Genomic DNA, 15,200 nt, shown 5'->3' with positions numbered 1-15,200 from the left:
GCCACTGGATGCATTATTAAATAAATAACCTATTTATGATAGAACTGGTCATCCTTGGGGAATAGTTAAGGGTTGTGGATTTGGGGTAAAAAAAGATTTAGCATCAGTAGAACATTAACATAAAGTCAAGTAAATGCATCCTCGTCAAGTGGACTTTTTCTCAATTTCGGTAGATGATCTAATATCCATTTATACAAGTCCACGGCAGGGCCATTTGCTATTTTTGTAACATGTGACATGATTGACTGGTCTTTGTGCATTCCTAACATATGTGTCCACTCTCCACACTATCACATTACTCCTCTATCGGACTGTTTTATTATAATCTTGGTGTGTGCTTATATTGTATTAAGTGTTACACTTTTTTGATTTCAAAGAGTGACATTATTTTGGTCTTTGAGTAATATTATGAAGCTTTTTAAAACGTGTTCTCAAGTATTGCTCTAGTAGAGCAATGTGTATGTAAATTGCATTATTGACAAAATATAAATTCATGGATTAATAACCCATCTCCTCTCTACTTCAAAACTGGATTCTGTTGGACGATTGTCATTGTCCAATTCTTCTGTGTCATTACTTGAACCTACATCTCTTCTAGAACTGCTACTCCAAAAAGTCAGCACATTCCAATCATCCTATGTATTACGTCAGTTGTATTACCAAATATTTTAGTAATCCTATTTTCCATCAACATTTCAATAAACCAGTGTTTATGTCAGCAACATCACAACTTGTCACAGGGACAAATGATAGTCACACGTACTCATTTTTATTTTGTTTATCAGTCAGTCAGACCAAAAAAAAATATCGATTTGGATAGACATATATATATATATATATATACACCCATGGAGCCAACCATATAAATACAAAACAGCATATTTACAGGTCAGTATAAAATCTCACATTGAAATCAGAACAAATATAAAAAAATAGCATGCCTAGGCAATACAATACTTAAGAGGATAAAATCAACTACAGCTGCAGTGGCTCTTCAGATGTATAATACATCAGTAATTTATTTATTTATTTATGTGTACATTTGTAAAGCGCGCAAAGCCCAAAGGCATCTTGGTGCTAATATTTAAGTAGGCTGTTACAAGTATTTTCAAACTTACATGGCAAGAGCAATCACAAAGCAGTAGAGGAATTAGCGAAGACCATTCCATAGAAAGGAATTATAGCAGAGTTCAATATGTTACAAGTCAGAGACACGTTCAAAAGATAGACATAGTTACAATGGTTCAAAGTTAGAGTTTCATCTGTGAAGGGTTTGGGTCTGATTGTCTATTTTGCAACGTCTATCCTAAATAGTAGAGTTGTTAGGTTTTTCCAAAATGACCGGAATGAAGAGTAATTTCCTAGATGTTTAGGGAGTGTGTTCCAGAGTTTATGTGCAATTACTGGGAAGCTTGCACCTCCCGCTTTCTGTCTTCTGAATCTAGGAGTGATGAGCAATTTAGTGTAGTGAGAACGAGTAGGTCTATTTGAATGGGTTTTTCTAATCACATTGTTAAGTTAGTCAGGTGCTTTGAAATACCTTTGTGAGTGAGAGTCAGGATTTTAAATTTGATCCTGTCGTGGACCGGGAGCCAGTGAATGTTCCTTCTAGTGGCAGAAATTTGTTCATTGATGGGGATATTTAAGGTTGCTCTGATGGCGTAATTTTGAATGAATATGGCTTTCATCGACATGTCCTCAGCATTCGATACCATGATACGAAATTTGTTATGGAAAAAGATGTCTAAATTAGGCATTCCAGCAGGTCTGATTTATTGGATCGCAAAGCTCCATTCAAATACCTTGTACAAGGTCAGAATTACCCAGGGGGGTGCCATGACGGATTTTGGGATGGAAGAAGGGTTGCAACCGGGCAGCAATGTTATTTAATTTGTATTTGTGTGACCTAGATGACATTTGGAAGAACTGTAATACCTTCGCTGCCAGGTTGTGTTCCTTGAGATTGCACTCGTTAGCATTTGAAGCCAGCATCATTTTATTTGATTTTAATCCTTCAGGCCTTCAGAGAAAGCTCCAGTTATTTGGGGAATTTGCATTCCTACATAAGCTCAGACCAAATTCCACTAAGAACACCATTATAGTGTTTGATGCTGGTAGAAAATTAAAACATTATACATGGGAGATTAATGGTGAAGTAATTTCTCAATAAATGGAAATTATCTATCTTGGTTATTATTTGAGTAACGCTTCGTCCATTAAGTTCTGGACTGGCCGCCTTTATTTGAAAGCTAGGTCTTTATTAAGTCAGATGAAGATAATTTTTCACAAATACTGCAGATTCTCTCTGGTTCCGCTGTTGGAATTTATGTCATTGAAAGTGGAATCAGTTCTCGTATATGCACTTGATATGTGTTTGTTTAATCTAAATACACAGCTTAATACCTTGCAGGGACGTTTACTCAAATCTGCATTGCACCTTGCCCCATCTATTCTGAACTGTATAATTCCTAATGAGTGGGGTTAATTTCCTTGTCATGTAGATGGGAGTGGAGAGCATTGTCCAACTATGCCAGGATCTTGGACCACTCGAAGAACTCTCTTTATCAAGATCTATATCAAATGACACTAGGAGGTGGTTCTCGCTCCTTTATCCAATATCATATGAGGATGAAATGATTACTCAAAGAACTTGAAGTTTTACCAAATGACTTATGCTTGCATCCTGCCTATGTGAAAAAATATTCGAAAGAGACTGGATCTTGACAATAGAGGAACGTAATAAATATAGTACATATAACAATATGCAAGGCACTCCCGAAATAGGAAAAGGTGTTGCTCGTATTTAGCCATCTTTCCTTGTAATGTGAGTCGTATGTACTACATGTGTTTCAAAATGAACCAATTTCACACACATGAAAGGATTAGGTATTGGGGAAAAGAAAAAGGCAAATAATATGAAATGACTTGTAGATATCCAAATTGTACAGAACCTAAAGAAACTCTTAAGCATTTAATACTGGAATGTCCGCATTTTAGAGTATTAAGAACTACTTTGTTTATGAGATTTATTGATTTTGAATTTGAGGACTGCCTAGACTCCTTGTGGAATAGGATGATGCTAGGGAATGATAAAGCCTTAATCTTTGCATTGGTACAATTGTTAAAGAATATTAAAGCTGAAATATTATCGATTATGAAGTAAGTCTCTTGTAGAGTAAATTAAATTGGTTATTTGCTCTGCAAAACATTTGGAATTTTCTGTGTGACATTTGTTGTTTTTAATTTGCATTCATGAACTTGTTTTGTTTTGTAACATAGTGTTTTATTTATTCACTTATTCATTTGTTTATATTGATTATATTGTAACTTTTATATATTCATTTTGAATTTTATATGAGTAGCTTTTGTAAAGGTTTCCTTTTTAACCATAAACACATTTATTTTTAAAAAGAACATTTTGAACGATTTGTCATTTGTTTATGTTTCTGCTATGGTATCACCACTGCTTGCATGACAATAGGAAATGATTTCAAAACACAAGCAATTCACTTTGCAGCAACATCAAGCCACATTAATTACAGGTCGAATAGACAAAAATAATAAGGTGGCATTTTAATGCTCATCAATGTACAGTACTTATATTTGGTGACACACCATATTAGAATCCACACAGAAAACAGGAGAACACATGTTTTGAACACGTTTTATTGGAGTTTTACAGTACACACCACAGTATGAAGATTGGCAAGATTGTGCACCACCATCTCTATGAAATAAAGCTGGGGTCTGCAACGTTTTGCTATTCAGTTGTTTTGGACTACAACTCCCATCGGCCCTAGTCGCCATAATGAATGGCGATGGATGGATGCTTAGTCCAAAACATGTTTAGAGCCAGAGGTTGCAGACCCCTGAAATAGAGAAATAATCAGCCTTAGGAAAACCCCAAATGAAGAGCATTTCAGCAAAAATGATCAAGAGCAACTAAAAAGTACAATCCTAAACCCAAACAGAACAAAAGGGGCAAACCGGGTGAGAGGAAAGGATAAGGTGACAGGGAGGACAGGGCGAGGAGGGATAAGGAAAGGGGAACATAACACCTAGTATTGAATAGCATTGCCAATGCAATTGATAACAGTAACGTCAATAAAACAGAACTAAAACTGACAGTGATTCAAAATATCTACGTGGAAATCCTGGACAGCCTTAATTTCAGTGGCAACTTGACAAACCATTGCCAATCTGAATAAGTGTCATATACCACAGAAGGAGATGGTCATTGTGGCGCCGTTGGTCCCAATCACGGCTGGTGGCCATTGTTTCTCCCAAGATGGCGGCGTCATCCGATTGCAGTATTCCAGCCTTGCAAGGGATGCTTGCAACTATGGCTCCACCCCCTCAGCAAGGATCCGGTTATCTTGCGGCAGGCACAACGCTCGAGTGCGTTGCTACTCTCCCCAGTCAGCGCTTCAAGCTTTCTTGTCGTACTCCAAGGGCAGAGATTCCGCCTCCTAACCTCTGTTTTCGAGTGCCAGACCGGCTCGAAACAGATCCTTTTCATTTCACCTGTAACCGCTTCCAATCGCACCGGTCTGAATACTTCGTATACATTGACTCGATTCAGCCTTTTCACTCATTTCCCGACAGTGTAATTCAGAAGGCTTTTTCTTTGCATCACAATCCGAATCTGCTGTCAGGTACCCTTCTCTCCTTCTCATTTGTTCCTATGGCATTTCAGAAAGGTCAGCCTGTTCTAAATTCAGGTCTTTCATGTTTCCCTTAGATATCATATTAGATTCCCGAAGTTACATCACAATATCCACGAGTTCTCACTCTATGTGTCTCACAGAAGGAATTCGTACACATGCAATCCTGAGACATTATAGGGCACAATCTCCTTTATAAAGGGTAACTATTTGGCAACTGATATTCTGCTTCCACTCTGTCCTTCAGTGCAAACTTACCATTCTCTAATCTTTACTTTCGTTATTTTCTTTGTGGTATTTGCATTCAGTCACCTGGAACTGAGTCTCGACCCAACCTGCTTAACAGAGAAGATGTCCAACAGCTGAGGCGGTCAGGGTTTTCTTCCCCAGAGGGTTTCCCTGGGGAGGTCCTTCCTTCCTGGTGCAATTTATCACGGGATAGGAAGAGATTCCCCCGGGGGGGCTTCTCATATTCAACACATTCGAGCTACTGGATCAGGTCAGTGGGTGCATGTTTACAGGGAACCATTATTATTCCTGGAGATTTTAAATGCAAGAACAATAGATTACAGTTAGCAACGCCCAAAAGAATTATAATAAGGGATTTACCTTAGTTTCTGTTCTATGTTTGCACTCTGTTTCCAGGAATAATTATTTTTCCCCTTGCGCGCTCACTGAAATGGATCCGGCTCAACCACAGCAATTATTGGCGGCAGTTCAGTCGCTAACGGCCGAAGTCCAAGCACTTAAGCAAGAGAATGCTGTATTACGGCAACACATGGGGAGGTCCCCTAGTTGTTCCGAACTTCCTCCTGGACCTTTACCAGGGGGACGTTTTGATGGAAACCCGCATAAGTTGAGAGAGTTTTTAGAATCTTGCACAGTGCAGTTTACGTTTAAGACTGCATTTTTTCACACTGATAGGGATAAGGTGGGACACATGATTGCTCACCTTACCGGTCCCGCTCTAGCCTGGGCTACCCCTTTAGTTACTTCAAACAATCCAATTCTGGATTCATATCATGTTAATAGTCTTAAGACCATGTTCGGGAGGCAGGAGGTCACAGTGTCAGCTCAAGAACAACTATTGGATTTTCGTCAGGGTTCTTTGGATCTCTTGGTCTATATTACTCGCTTCAAACAATTGGCAGCAGGAACGTCCTGGGCTGATGACGCCTTGATTACGCTTTTGATTACGCTTTTTAGGCGGGGTTTAAATGAAGAACTAAAGGATGAGGTCTCTAGAGTTCCTCGCCCGCCTAATTTGGCCGAATTAATATCGATGGTTATGCAGATGGACTACAGAATTTTGGAAAGACGTCAGGAAAAGAGACGGCAAAAGAATTTTCGGTCTCAGCCTGACAATTCAATTGTCTCCCCCAAGGGAAACTTCTCGGACGAACCAATGCAGATAGGTGCAGCTCGTGGTCCTTTATCCGCTGAGGAGCGACTTCGACGTCGCACCTTAGGGTTATGCATGTACTGTGGTTCCAAGGAGCATTCTTTACAAAATTGTCCGATCATTCTCTCTCGGAAGCAGGGAAACGCTCGAACCCGACCGTCAGGGGAGCCGCGGTTAGGGAATCAGTGAGCGGTTCCCCTTCTTCCTCCATTTCATCCCACATTACAGATGTCCCTGATACCCCTATGTTGGTTCTAAAGGTTACCTTTTCTTGTGATTCCTTGGGTTTAATTGAGGTTCCAGCATTGGTGGATAGTGGGGCAGCAGGTAATTTCATTGACGATATTTGGGCGGCCAAATTTAGAATTCCTCGTTCTTCCAAATCGATTGCTATTCCCGTAGAGTCAGTAGATGGGAGTCCGTTGGTCTCGGGTCCCATCAAGGAACAGACGGTTCCCTTGCGGATGTCTGTTTCTACTCATAGGGAAGTCATCACTTTAGACATTATCCGGACTGCCCATTATCCTGTGATATTGGTATTACCTTGGCTTAGGGTGCACAACCCCTACATTAATTGGTCAGCTGGAACATTTTTTCTAGGTTCCGTTCATTGTCAAGCCCATTGTTTTCATCGCGGTACTGGTGAACTACTTTCTGCCTCGTCTCACGGGGGTGAGGGATTGAGAACTACTGTGCTAAATCAGATTCAGGGAATTCCTGAGCCTTATCACTCTTTCCATAAGGTATTTTCCAATACTGAATATGCTGAACTGCCACCTCATCGCAGGGATGATTGTGCCATCGATTTACTTCCGGACCACCCTATCCCATTTGGTCGCTTGTATGTGCTATCCGCAAGAGAAAAGGAGGTTCTTAAGGAGTATCCTCACAAAAATGTGCACAATGGTCTCATTACCGAATCCACCTCCCCTGCAGGGGCTTCCTTATTTTTTATTCCCAAAAAAGACTCTGCTGAACTTCGTCCTTGTGTTGACTTTCGCGGATTGAACAAGATTACGGTCCCTGATCGTTATCCTATGCCCCTAATCGCGGACATCCTTGAAGCCATTAAGGGTGCCAGGATTTTCACCAAGTTGGACTTGCGGGGAGCCTACCATCTCATCCGCATCAAATCGGGGGATGAATGGAAGACGGCTTTTAGGACGCCATTTGGACATTATGAGTATCGCGTAATGCCATTTGGATTGTCTAATGCACCTGCAGTCTTCCAGCGCTTTATGGACCATCTTTTCTCTGACATTCTCCTACATTCAGTTATCGTATATCTTGATGATATTTTGTTTTTTTCTACTACACCCGCTGAACACATTGGTCATGTTACAGATGTGCTACAGCGCCTTCTAGACAACCATTTATTCTGTAAGCTGGACAAGTGTGAATTTCATCGAGACAGTGTGGCATATTTGGGATTCATTCTATCCGCTCAGGGGGTCTCTATGGATCCCCGGAAGGTTTCTGCTATCCGAGACTGGACTTCTCCAAATTGTGTTAAGGATATCCAGCGATTCCTGGGGTTTGCCAACTTTTATCGGCGATTTATTCCTAGATTTTCTGAGATCATTTTGCCATTAACGGCTCTCCTCAAGAAAGGGGTTCCGTTTCATTGGTCCGTGCAAGCAGAAGAGGCTTTCACCTCCCTAAAGGGCTGTTTCATGACAGGGCCTATTCTGCTCTCTCCTGATCAAGGAAAGAGATTTATTGTAGAGTCGGATGCCTCCCACTTCGCCCTTGGAGCTATCCTTCTTCAGGAAGATGGACAGGGAGTGGAGTGTCGCTTTGCGTATATGTCTAAGACCCTTTCTCCTTTGGAACTGAACTATACAGTCCTTGAGAAGGAGTTGCTTGCCATCAAACAGGCTTTTGAGGAATGGCGACATTTGCTGCTAGGAGCCCAATTTGCGGTTGAGGTTCGGACAGACCATCACAATCTTCGAGCCCTTCAGAATGCACAAACTCGGAATAGCAGACAAGCCCGTTGGGCTCATTTTTTTTCTCCGTATGAGATTGTGTTTACCTTCATTCCTGGCAAGAGTAATTTAAAGGCTGATGCTTTATCTAGGAAGGAATCTACTGAGTGGGCTCATTTCTGGGCCGAACCTTTATTTCCCAATGCTCGTTTTGTACATGTGATTTCTAGTTTTCTTCAGTCCGTAGCCAACGCTACGTTGGTTTTTCAACAGGAGAACCCTGACGTTTTTCGGGCACTGGGGCTCACTATCTCTCAGGGTTGTGGTTACCGGCATTGGAAACTGTTTCTGCCCTCGACGGAACTCCAAAAGACTATTCTTACAATGTGTCACGACTCGCTTATGGCTGGTCATCGAGGAGTCAACAATACTACGGAGCTGGTCCGCCGTAACTTCTGGTGGCCTAATCTTGTGGAGGATGTGAAGCAATATGTGGCTGCCTGTACCGTCTGTTTACAATCTAAGGCACCTCGATGTTCCCCCTTGGGTCTCCTCACGAGAATGCCCGTTCCGGTTCGTCCATGGCAGATCATTTCCACGGACTTTGTAGTGGATCTTCCTAAGTCAGCGGGATGTACGACCATTATGGTCACTATTGACTACTTCACGAAGATGGCCCACTTCGTGGCTTTGCCTAAGGTACCTACCTCAGCGCATATGGCAAGGATCTTTGTTACGCATATTTTTTCTGTTCGTGGCTTACCGGATACGATTGTTTCTGATAGGGGTCCCCAGTACACTTCTAGATATTGGCAGCAACTGTGCAGGATGCTTGGTGTTACCCGTGCTTTGAGCTCGGGATTTCATCCGCAAACGAATGGACAGACGGAACGATTGAATCAGACCCTTGAGGGTTATCTCAGGTGCTATGTTTCAGCGTCTGAGGACAATTGGACGGAGTTGTTGTCTTTGGCTGAATTTGCCTATAATAATGCACATCACGCATCATTGGGATCCAGTCCGTTTCACTGTTCCTATGGGTTCCATCCTACCTGCTTCCCTGTAGGGGTGTCGTCTGCATCTTCTTTTCCGGATGTCGTCTGTCTGCTGCAGGATATTCAACAGGGTCATCAGAAGGCTCTGACTTCTCTTCAGAAATCTCAGGAACGGATTAAGCGTTTTGCTGATCGCCGACGCTCTCCAGCTCCGGTTTTTGCATCCGGGGACAGGGTATGGTTGGCCTCTCGATTTCTTCCTCGGCACCTGGTGCCTTCCAAACTTTCTCCTAAGTACTTTGGTCCATTCCCTGTGCTTCAACGTTTGGGTGAGGCGGCCTATCGTCTACAACTTCCTCCTTCTTGGTCCAGGATTCACCCGGTTTTTCATGTTTCTCAACTTAAGCAGGATGTTGCGGATCGCTTTTCTCGTCATCTGGTTGCTCGACCTCCTCCTGTTTCGACACCTTCAGGGCCAGAGTTTAAGGTAGTCGGAATTTGCGATTCCCGTTACCACCGGGGCCGTCTTCAGTACTTGGTGGATTGGTGTGGATATTCGCCGGCTGAACGGTCCTGGGAACCGGCTTCTGCCGTTCATGCTCCGCAGCTGGTTCGCCGGTTTCATCGTTCTCATTCCGGCAAACCGGGTACGTCTGCTCTTTGGAGGGGGCATACTGTCATATCCCACAGAAGGAGATGGTCATTGTGGCGCCGTTGGTCCCAATCACGGCTGGCGGCCATTGTTTCTCCCAAGATGGCGGCGTCATCCGATTGCAGTATTCCAGCCTTGCAAGGGATGCTTGCAACTATGGCTCCACCCCCTCAGCAAGGATCCGGTTATCTTGCGGCAGGCACAACGCTCGAGTGCGTTGCTACTCTCCCCAGTCAGCGCTTCAAGCTTTCTTGTCATACTCCAAGGGCAGAGATTCCGCCTCCTAACCTCTGTTTTCGAGTGCCAGACCGGCTCGAAACAGATCCTTTTCATTTCACCTGTAACCGCTTCCAATCGCACCGGTCTGAATACTTCGTATACATTGACTCGATTCAGCCTCTTCACTCATTTCCCGACAGTGTAATTCAGAAGGCTTTTTCTTTGCATCACAATCCGAATCTGCTGTCAGGTACCCTTCTCTCCTTCTCATTTGTTCCTATGGCATTTCAGAAAGGTCAGCCTGTTCTAAATTCAGGTCTTTCATGTTTCCCTTACATATCATATTAGATTCCCGAAGTTACATCACGATATCCACGAGTTCTCACTCTATGTGTCTCACAGAAGGAATTCGTACACATGAAATCCTGAGACATTATAGGGCACAATCTCCTTTATAAAGGGTAACTATTTGGCAACTGATATTCTGCTTCCACTCTGTCCTTCAGTGCAAACTTACCATTCTCTAATCTTTACTTTCGTTATTTTCTTTGTGGTATTTGCATTAAGTCACCTGGAACTGAGACTCGACCCAACCTGCTTAACAGAGAAGACGTCCAACAGCTGAGGCGGTCAGGGTTTTCTTCCCCAGAGGGTTTCCCTGGGGAGTTCCTTCCTTCCTGGTGCAATTTATCACGGGATAGGAAGAGATTCCCCCGGGGGGGCTTCTCATATTCAACACATTCGAGCTACTGGATCAGGTCAGTGGGTGCATGTTTACAGGGAACCATTATTATTCCTGGAGATTTTAAATGCAAGAACAATAGATTACAGTAAGACAGATCAGTCTGTCAGATTTAGAAGATAGTAAAAAGGTTTTCTAAATTCCTAACATCCTATTTCCTTCTCAGAATGTGGTACTAAGGAAAGAACAGCAGATAATGTGAAGTTATTTTGTGGCACCCAGAGTAGACTGCATTGGCACAAATACTGACCTAGACTCTCATGAAGCCAATGGGCCACATAGCTGCATGAAGGTAGCTTATCTAGGTGATAAATCTCATATGTGCAGAGCCCGGGACAAGATAAAGATATTGTAATGCCTTCCTGGAGCAGTTTGCTGTAGATGCATTTTTACTGTTAGCATTGAAATGGCTGCTTCCAATCTCCTATTTCATTTATCTGGGGTACAGTAGACAGGAGAATTGCTTTAGCCGTGGGATCAATGACCGGTTTTACATCCCAAAGACACACAAGATATTCTTTATGTTTTGTTACCATTTGATAATTTAAAGTTCTCAAACTGGAATTCATTGTTCCAATATGTCTTTGCATAAGTATTGATAATATGTCTGCTAAAACCTAACCCAAGCCCTCCCACAATTAAGAAAAGTCGTCCACAAACCTAAGTCACATTGAGTTGACCGTAAACTTCAATAATGACCATGGTTCTATTTTCCCCAAGTAAATCATTTAGAGAATAGCATTTAATAGGGCAGCACCTCTTACATACATTATGGGCCAATATCCCACCACCATTGCCTTAGCATGATTAACTGCAATTGCTTATTTCATAGAAAGACTATATATTCTCCTCTAAACCCTGCATTGCCTCAGTAGCTTGCTTCATTTTCAGCTGGGTTTAGTTTTTGTGGACCAACAAAAGTTAGGTTTGATGAAAAACACATCCACACATGTTATTACTAGTTTAAGGGGTTACTAACCTACCATGAATCTTATTTTGGGATTCTTTGGACTAACTATATTCAAATCCAAAATAATTCTTTCACAAAAAGTGAACTCTGATTTTAATCTGACAAGAGCTTTTTCGGTTGAGGTCATTACAACAGCATTTCCCATAAATAGTAGTAGGGGCAAAGGATAGCACTTAACATTAGACACTTCTTGCATCACATGACAGAGAGTATGATCAAGGTCATGAACATAGAAAACAAAATAAAGGTATAGAGGAGAAGCCAATTATCTCTACCGGATGTCTCGCCTGCATTCTGCCTATATGTTGGCAGCTGGAAAGTGTGACATGTGCAAAGCGAATAATGGTACCTATAGCACGAAGAGTCCTTGAAACAAGGTATCCGGTGAGAAAACCCTATATGGATCCACGAAGAAATGACGGTCTACTGAAGGAAGTTACGGAAGAAGTGTGAAAATGAATGAAAGAAAAGACTTCACATGAAGCAGAAAATGACGCACCCAGACAAGATGCCAATGAACAAACAATATAGACCTTATAGAATCTGATGATGAAGTAGCGAAGTAAGCAACATTTTGTGAGCAAAATGAATTTGGCACGTGTGGAGAAGCACTGAAGAAAATGCAAAACCAGTTAAAAAATGTACAGATGCAATAACGCAAGAAGACAAAGTAATCAAGAGGCTGGCTACGTAGTGAATAGATTGCAGGCGGTGGCGCCAATGTATATATATAAGAATGTATAGAGTCTGGATGTTCCACTACACATTTTAGCAAACCTGGACCCCGTGAATAAAAGGGCTGGAAGTGTGGCACAATTGATTAAAATAGCTGATGGCAAATGAGGATTTGAGAAGGCTTGCCAGTGTAAAATGTCGGTGCCGTCAAGAGCCTGGTTATCTACTCGAGAAGATACAGTGAATGTGAGAAGCAAGCTGAGCTCCTGTTTGAGGCGTAATGGAAAATCACTAAGAGTGCCAAGGTTTCTTCATTTAATAGTATTAAATACAACAAAGGAGCTCAAAACGTGGTCTCTAGTCACATGGTCAGGTGAAAAAAGACTTTGGGGCGAGCTACACTGAGACGGAAAGATATGGTCATGCCTTCACTCCCTTTTATTCTCAGGCAGAGTGAGCCTTGGAAAGGCTGAGTTCAAACGAAGCAATTGAATGGCAGACCACAGGAGTGATGATAGATGCTGGGCTAATTGTGTTGGGAGGCATGACCAAAGCCAACCACCCCCAGCACCTGGTGTACCAGCTTGCATGCTGCTGGCGTGTGGAATATTCCAGAAGGGTACAAGCATGCCAACCAATTGTAGAGGGGCATGTATTAAGGAGCCCTATAGTTTGAGAAGCCAATAGAATATCATGTATTAGTCTTTCATGGAAGATGACTTGCACTTGGGTGGGCTTTGTATCCCACCTGACCTTAGAGAAACCATCACGATCCCAGCCCCTACAGAAAGTATGCTTAGATGTTCCCTTTAAGCCTATCTCGTCCCCTAGTAGTGTTTGTTTTATTTTGCCACGTAGTATGACGTCACTTATGATGATTTTTTTAGCATAAAGTTGTGTTTTCATGTAAAATTGTTGAGAGACTTCAGCAACGTCCGTTGATGTCCATTGTACTTCCTGTTTTAGATAATTGTTAATAAAACATCTGTGATTTTTCCAAACTTCCTGAGTCAGTCTGATTATTGATGTATGAGTAAGAACTGCATCCTCATCCATCTCAGATACTGTAACCTCATCTTAAAGGACCCTATTGGGTTCAAAGGGTGCCAGGATACACCCCTAGCACACCTCCCAGGTAACGGAAATGATGTTGCCTGCATGAAAACAGCAACATTTTGGTCTGTCTACCATATCAAAAGCCACACTAATGTCGGCAAACACAACACAATATTTCTCATGTCTAGCATGCACACTCTTGGCTATTTATTAATTAAGGAATTAGGAACTGGTCAAATGCACTTTCACCTTTCTCAAAACCTGGTTGTCAAGTTAAGGGACAATGTTCCCTCACCCATTCTCATTCATTTCTGCAACACCTTCTCAAACACTTTGGCATGTAAATTGTTTAAGGAAATGGGGCAATAAGACACTTTTCTCCACTTTGACCCATATCAACATAAATTCTCCCACTCTCCAAGGTTCATGTACTTGCTAATTTAGGAAGACAAACTATAACCAAAAAAGTGATGGGTGGAAGGTTTTCAATACATCTGAACCAATGGAACTGCTTTGGGCAACCTTCCACACCACTGTTTTTCGCCCATTGCGCGCCATTGCAAAAAGAGTCCAACCATATGCAAATCAGTCAGGTAATTCCACCAATGGGAGCAGCCCAGTCTGACCTGCTAGGCAAATCCCCTCTGCACAGAAATACAAGCTACCCCAGACGTTTTTTGGACTTGCTGGGACTCATCATTGAGGCACAGCTTGATTCCCTAATGCGCAGCAAGCAAGGAACCCATGCCTAAGCATACTCTCTCTCACACACACAGTGAGACAAACTATACCCAGAAAAGTCATGGGAGGAAGGTTTTGAATAGATCTGAACAGTTATATGTGATTTTACCGACCACAATTACAGAGTGGTGAATTTCATTGCGGACATAACACTGACGCGTTTCTTTATTTTTTTATTTGGGGGTCCCCCAAGCCACCTGTGTTTTAACCCTTTGACCCCACCAAACCGCATCCTGACCCATTTTAACCCCTTACCCCACAAACCGTTATTTATTTAATTAATGTTTGCACTTTTTTCAGTGTTATGGTCTGCTCTGAAATTTACCACTCGGTTTTGTTTGCAAAACAATGACTGGCTACCATCTATCTGGCCAACTGGCCCAGGCATGGGTCCTGTACACGCTGGGTCTAGAGACCCAAGCTGCTTCTCACTGATTAGACCCAATGAAGCAGAAACATGTTTGGGGATGCTTGTGGTCCCGTTCAGAAGGGATGTGACCAAGCAGTTTGGGGTTGGACTGCCCCTTTTGGGGTGGGACCAATCCTGATTTTCAAATGGTCTTTTCTCTTGTATAATTGCTTGGCAGGTGACGAATTATGGTTTGGAGGGTTGACCAGTGCAATGCCAGAGGTTAATATTAATTCTAAACCAAACAGCCATCACCTCTTTTGTTTTGTCTTGCTAATTTAGGATCAAAATATTAAAACCTTGAATAAAATTATTGTCCAAATAATGATCTCCACCTTTTCAGATCTGGGGGAATGCTGTCAGCCTCAGAGGTATAGCAGTATTTACGAGATTAGCAACTTGATTAACTTTCAGTAGAGACAGGAATAGTGAGTTTTCTAGTCCTTCAATTACAGATTCAGGTTGCATCCGAATGGCAGGTGTTACACCTGCATTAATAACTTTTCCATAAGACTCTAGGCAGATGAGGCATACAAGGTAAGCAACTATATTCTATTTATACGTGTTTGTATATGTTCCTGTCCAGATGTACCCCTTGAAATAATGACCCAGGACGTGCATTAAAAAGAGAAGCTTCATAGAGGGAATTCCAAATGACACACTACTGTTATAGCAAATGTGCACAGGGAAAGGGTTTGACATCCTGTTAGTCCACATTTAAAACCAAACATAATCCAGTTTAATAAC

Source organism: Ambystoma mexicanum, chromosome 3q, assembly GCF_040938575.1.
Source record: "Ambystoma mexicanum isolate Mex_15411 chromosome 3q, UKY_AmexF1_1, whole genome shotgun sequence".
Classification (NCBI taxonomy): domain Eukaryota; kingdom Metazoa; phylum Chordata; class Amphibia; order Caudata; family Ambystomatidae; genus Ambystoma; species Ambystoma mexicanum.
The sequence above is the reverse complement of the archived record's forward strand: the minus strand, read 5'-3'. Positions refer to the sequence as shown.